The 6,979-nt window shown below is 42.7% G+C and overlaps 1 protein-coding gene across 1 annotated transcript in view; it reads right to left on the reverse strand.

The window, feature by feature from the left end:
- Positions 1 to 5,406: 5,406 nt before the first annotated feature.
- Positions 5,407 to 6,979, reverse strand: part of TMEM41B (transmembrane protein 41B) — a 12,411-nt gene continuing 10,838 nt past the window's right edge. The window contains exon 8 of the mRNA XM_014309239.2: positions 5,407 to 6,979. This exon is cut by the window's right edge and continues 1,405 nt beyond it. The gene's annotated coding sequence lies outside the window, so the exon portion shown is untranslated.

Consider the following 6,979-nt stretch of genomic DNA (forward strand, 5'->3'; position numbering starts at 1 on the left):
GGCTCTGATCCCTCCGCAGGCGCAGGATCAGGGAATGGGGCAGGCTGGAAGGGACCACAGCCTTGAACTGCCTGCTCAAGCAGGGTCACATGGCACAGGAGTCTGTCCTGACCGTTCTTGAGTATCTCCAGTGAGGGAGACCCACACGCTCTCTGGGCAGCCCGTTCAGTGCTCGGTCGCTGCGCAGTAAAGAGGTTCTTGCTCACATTCAGGTGAAGCCTCTGTTTCTTCCCATTGCCTCTTGTCACTTTGCTTGGCACCACCGAGCAGAGCCTGGTCCATCCTCCGTCACCTCCACATTGATGAGGTCCCTTCCCAGTTCTTTCTTCTCGAGGCTGAACAGAACCACAGAATCAATTAAGCTGGAAAAGGCCTCTGAGGTCGAGTCCAACGTGCTGTGTCCAGGCCCAGTACCCTCAGCTTCTCCTCAGAGGAGAGATGCTGCAGCCCCTTGATCAGTTCTGTGGCTCTGCTGGCCCTGCTGCAGGTGCCCCCTGTCTCTGGCACTAAGGAGCCCAGAACCGGAGCCAGTCAGAGCCAGGAGGGCACTGCCAGGGCTGCTCGCCCAGGACAGGATCCATGGTGGTGCCCTGGAAGCACCTCTGGGCTCCTGTCCTCCTGTCACCTGCACCTTCCTGTCCCTGCAGCCCCGGTGGCTGGCCTGACTCCACAGCTTTGAGAAGCAGCTACCTGTGCAGGGAAATGCTTTAGGGATTGTTTGGCTTTAAGGTTGCTTTCTTTTTCCTATTTGGATTAACATCACACACATCTCTGTTAACAGTTGGGCTTGCACAGAGTGAAATTCACTCTGCCCTCTGGCTCAGCATGGAAAGGAGAACAAGTCCTGGGGAAGGATGACCCGAACTGAGGTGCAGAGGGACGAGTGACACAAACCCATGCTCTGCCTTGAGAGTGCTTTTTCCCTCTGTCTATAGAGGCACCTGGGATGGCCTTGCCAGCCTAAAATTAGACCTATAAGCAGTTCCCCTTCCTCTCCTCTCTCAGTTCTCTATTTGTGGCATTTTCATCAGAATCCTTCCGTATCTTGTAGGGCTTAGAAGAGGAGAAATTAAAACTTTGCAGTCTTTAATGATTTCTATCCAGGACTAACCAAGTAGCTAAGGTTGCATCCATAATGCTGAATCGATCAGACACCAATCTAACTTAAAACACTGCCAAGCATAGGAAACCTCACCTATTTGAATTTCCATTGCCAGGACAGACCAAGCTGTCTGTAGGGAGTAGAAGCAGCAGCACATGTAAGAAGACTTCACTGCCAATGGTTTACAACCTTTTGCAGTACAACTAAACTCTTAGGCCACTGTGCCCAGGGAGTTGTGGACAGCTGGACATCCTTCTGGGAACCAGGAAAAACTGCTAGGATAGCACTGGTGCTATCAGTGTTCACTTGATTGACTGTCTGGCCAGAGAATGGGTTACCAGTGAAGGAAAGCATTGCTTAGGTTTGACTGAGAGGTCAGTTTTAAAGTACTATTTAACTTGGGAGAAAGATTTCAATACAGATGGCAGGGTAGGAGCAATATTAGAGTGAAGGGCTCGAGTTTACTCTACAAAAAGCACAGTTAGATTGTGTTGAGCCTGCCTGGTGGTGTGTGGAAGGCACAACAGGGAACAGAAATAGCTAAATCTGGTTGCTCTTACTCTGCTGTGTTCTCTAGCCATTTTTTGCACATTTGTCTTCTCAATCTGCTTTCAGTGTGGCAAAGGACAATGTATTCAGCACGTGGTGAACCTCTTTTAAGTAAGCCTGAACTGTACTTTAACCCTTAAGACAAAGTCCATAGCCTGAGGGTCTCTTCTGACACTTGCAGGAAGTTCTGGGGAAACAGCACAGATATTGGCAGGGGCTTTTTGTCAAAAAAGAGTAGAGTAGAGTAAAAAGGGCAAATAAAAAGTTGTTCTTGCACCTCAACTGTTCCAGAAATAACCATGAATTTTGTGAATAATCAGTAAATAAAGTTAGATGGGCCACTAAGTAAACAGAAGTATACCAGAGATACTGTTGAGCTGCAGTATGTAAATGCACACATACCTTGCTATGCAACAGCGTAAGGAACAGGAAATATTTTTTAAAGGAGAGTCTTAGACTAAGAGACTCAGATTTGGTTTGCTTTGAATTGCTATGAGAAATAGACAAGATAGGTAGAACTGCTTGAACCAGAACCAACAAAATATTAACTCAAATTTTTGCTGTTTTTTCAGATAAATTCTCTGCATTCCAAGACAACTTGCAGGGTAGTCCCTCTCAAATCTGTGCCTCCAGCAGACGTACCTGAAAAGTTAGAGCTTTTGCCTCCCATTTTGTCAATGATTCTTTTTTCCACCGTATCCTTTTCCTCCCCAATTATTTAATTTCTGAAATAGTCTTGCCTAGTCACCACAAAGAACACCTGTGACACCTACTTCAAAGGCCAGTAGCTTTAATCTGTCGGTCATCCTGACCAAAGTTCCCATCACAGGAAATACCCAAAATATGGCAATTCTGTCAGGAGACTTTGCAAATGGCTTACATGTCCTTGAGTAAAACAACAACACTCTAGACAACATGATGAATTCTTGAAAGTCTTCTTTATGATGTTGAGAAAATCTGTGGAATTGTGAATTCTGTGGAAACTAGGATTCTTTAGCCAGAGAATCATAAGTAAATAGGAAGAGATTTAAAAGATTCATTGTCTTTGGCAAGACCATCAATGTTGATTCAGCTGATGTTTTTTATGGCAAAGACTTGTATTTTCAAGCTCAAACCTTTAAATTAGTCTTTGAAATAGTGAAGAACAGAACTTGATACAAAGATATCTTGAGTATTCCTCATACTACCTAATTCAGATTTACTTTGCCAGCAATCCCAGTCACAATTTTTGGAAGAGTTTATTTACTAAGCAATAGGAAAACACAACAGCGAATTACAGTTCCATTCAACATTGCTCAGAGAATTGAAGAAGTCTGAAATGGGGTATTTCTCTTTTTTCTGGGCAGCGGTTTCCCAAGATAAGCTAAGCTTTGAAAAGTAACAAAGAGCTCAGGGCACAAACAAATTGCTCCAGTTGTCAGGGTGCTGATTGTATGTGGTGTCTTCTAATGACTCTGATTAAGATATTTACCCTGGATTCTTTAAGAAAACAAAAATCCTATCAGTGACTCTTACCATTAAAGCAAAGCCAGACAGCTGAATCTGGCTGCAACTTATTGACCATGTATTTGGTGTGACATCTGCATGACAGACTTGTGGAATAGAGCCTGCACACGGGATCACCTGTGACACAGATCCTCACACATCAGGGCACAGCTCAGAGCAGAACTGGCACTTCAGGGTGTGGAACATTTCCTGAACTCCCATGCAGCACTGTCCCTCTTCTCCCCAGCTCCAGGAGCCCACACTATGGACTGAAGCTCAATTTACCAACAACTACAACCCCCCAGCTCCCATTCCACAGTGCTGCTCTCCAGCATCTCATTGCCCAGTCTGTCCATACATCCAGGGCTGCTCCATACCAAGGGGCAGAATCCAGCACTTGTCTTTATCAAACTTCATCTGGTTGGTGATTGCCCAGCCCTTGCCATGGTTTCTACAGGGCCCTCCCTCCCTCCAGGGAGTCTACAGCTCCTCCCATTGCAGTATAGTCAGTATAGCAGGCTTGCTTAGTGCTCCTTCCAGTCCTGTGTCCAGGTCATTGATGGAGATGTTGAAGCAGTGAAGTCCCACAGCTGCACAAGAGCAGGATGAAGATGTTGAAGACAATGGGGCTGAGGACAGAAGCCTGCAGAACCCCATTAGTGACAGGGCCCACAGGTGATGTCACCCCATTCACTACAACCCTGACCCATGAGCCAGTCACTCACCTGTCACACAATGTGCTTACCCAGCTGAGTGCTGGACATTTTCTCCAGAGGGATACTGTCAGAAATGGTATCAAAAGCTTTACTAAATCTTCTCCATGATTTTATTGGGCATTGAAGTGAGACTGACAGGCCTGTAGTTTGCATGGTCATCCTTTTCTTGCCCTTCTTGAAAACTGGGGCAATATTTGCCAGCTTCCAGTAGACTTGGACCTCTCCAGATTCCCAAGATTCCAAAATCATTGAGAGATGTCTTGTGATGACAGCATCCAGCTCTCTGAGTACTCTTGGATGAATCCCATCAGGCCCCATAGACTTAGAGAAATCCAGCTGAAGAAGCAAGTCCTGCTCAAGTTCAGGGTTGACTGGGAGTTTATCTTTCTCACAGGCATAAGAAATCAGTTTAACACAGAACAAAGAGTCAAACATAGAATGATTAAGTGATCTGCTCAGAATACTTCTCCATGACATGGAATTCTTCCAAGTACAGTAAACACTGCAAATTCCAGGTTTTAGATACAACTCCTCAGGGCTAGGTTGTAAAAGAAAAATCAGGAGTTATGAGTGTAACATTAGATCTCAATTCTGAGGCAGAATTTTAAAAGCTATTTCCCACTGAAGCATTCCCAGCCCTCTTGAGGGCCTAGAAACCTCTAAATTCCCACAGCTGCACAGGAGCAGAATCCTCTGTGTTTGGAAGACCATCTACAGAAAGGAGCTTTTATGAGCTTCTCACACATACACCAGTCACTAACTGAGCTCTCGTAATCCAGACCCAGATTCTTCCTTGTGCACTATAAAATAAGGAAATGGGAATTATCACACTGGGTGGAGCATTTTTAAGAACTGGGAGTTATGGTATGTTAGTAAATGTATGATGCCATCATTTATATTAATTGCCAGTACTAAAAGGCTGTAACTTCTTTCAGTTTGGACGACCTGGAGCTATAAAGCCACCAGCTGAGAGTTATAAATGTCTGTCATTGCAAGACATCAATTGGTCATAAAATAGTCAAGAGTATTTACTTCTCTTTGATGGAAATTTGAAAAAGCTGCTCTGGATCCTGCTTTCCTGTCAAAAACCTTTTCCATTTCCCCATTAGCACTGCCATACTCAACTATAGGGTTCCCAAACTCCACGCTACAACAGAAGGAAACCACACATGATGAAAATTCTCAGAAACACACAAAAATCTTCAGCTCCCTAAAACCAAAATATATGTTTTGACTTTGCATAACAGCATCATTCACTAACAAAAGCTTCTTATTTTTGACTTTTACTTCTTCTGTCTTACCCTTTCAGCAAGTTTCCCATACAAGGAAGAAAAAGCATTTCATAAACTGGCCTTGACAGAATATTAAGGGAAGGTGAATGAAGCTGCAATAACTTTGGCACAGGAGTTTTCCACAAGGGATTAATGAAAAAAAAAGGCAATTTGTGAAAATAGATGTATTTGAAGAGACAGAAGATAGACCCAGTTGCCTCTCACTGCAAACCAGAAAAGCTTTTCAAAATTACTGCTGTGAGAAATTAATTCCAGAGATAAGTCGAATTTACCTATTTATTTTTAAATAAAGGTAGAAACAGAATTAATCTCATCTACAGTTTAATTTCTCATCAGTCATTAAAAATCCCATTTAAGAAGAACTCAGCCCTTTTAAACAGGTTAATAAAAAATTCAGCTTAGTCGGAAGTTCAGAATGCTTCATTATAATCGAAAAATACAGCATTTCAGATTTTATATAACAGCTTTATTATCAAATGGCAAGAGACACTTAGTAATGATGTCATGCAGGTATCACAAAAAAGCTTCCAAAAGATAACCAGGTCACCTAACAGCTCAAAAATCTCTTGCAATTAAAAAACAAAGCTACATCTTTCTGATGTCCTGGTTTGTTTCATGGTAGCCACTGTTTTTCTGTCAAAATGTTATGGCTATCTCTTGGATCACTTGCTGGATTCCCTAAAGGAAAGAGTAGGCTAGTACAGTACCCACAGCACAGTGCTTTTTTTGCTTTCCACAAGGCCTGCCTTACTCTGCACAATGCTCAGAAGTCCTCATGGGATAGGGAAGCACCTCAGGCTGCTGGCAGCTGAAGATAAACACAGAAGGGATGGGTTAAAAAAACGTTAAGGTTTTGAAAAAGTAAAGAACCCTATTTTGAACCTTTTTAAGGTCTTAAGGCTTTTAGTTATTGTGATGGGAGGCCAGTCTTGTGGCTGAAATACAACAGTAACAGAGTCTTCAGTAACAAAGCCTGATCCCATCTCCATAGTGACACAGAACCCAGTGAAAATGTCAAGTGATAGCACAAGTCATGTTAGATTGAAAGAGAGTTCAGCTCCTTCTTTAGCGACAAGGTTCCACCAAAACATTGGCATGGGAGGGATGTTACAGCAGCTTCTGTAACTGACCAGGAACTGAGACAGATTTTGAGAAAAGCCACTGTAAAATAAGGTAATTTATTCTGAGAGTTCATCTGCATGAGATGTTACCTCTGCAGAAAAGGAGGCTGTAAATCCACAGCAGCTTCACTCAGTAGTCCGGGGGACACTTGCTCACATGGCTCAATTCACATCCAGGTTTACTATGGAATAAATCCCCTGGGTAGAGGAGCTCTGGAGATTAGAATGGCAGCAATAAAAGTAACCATTGATCAGTTTTAAATGCCAAAGTACACTTTTAGAGTAAATTCTAAATAACAAAATAATTGCTGGAGCTGAATGATCTTACAATAAACTTGCAAACAGAACTGATATAAATTCATTTATATACTTATGTAAAAAATAGCATTTACTGTGCAGCCTGGATTTAAATAAAAGACAAATGGTGTATCAATAATATTTACTATATATTTACAAGTAATACTGTGATGAGACGAAGCAGTCAATTAACATTATGTTACAAAAATGAATAAACCCTTTAAAGGTACCGGTCAGTACCTTTTACATTATCACATTCATGAACTGTTCTCTTACATCTCAAAGATCTATGATATGCAGAAGACACAGACAAACAAACCCTAGAACTGGAGCACATGCTGATGTGTTGAGTCCTTTTCCAGCAAGACACTGCAGGGGCATCAGCTCAAACCATGTGAGCAGCACTGCTTTTCAGCA

This window comes from Geospiza fortis, unplaced genomic scaffold, assembly GCF_000277835.1.
Source record: "Geospiza fortis unplaced genomic scaffold, GeoFor_1.0 scaffold450, whole genome shotgun sequence".
NCBI classification, from domain to species: Eukaryota; Metazoa; Chordata; class Aves; order Passeriformes; family Thraupidae; genus Geospiza; species Geospiza fortis.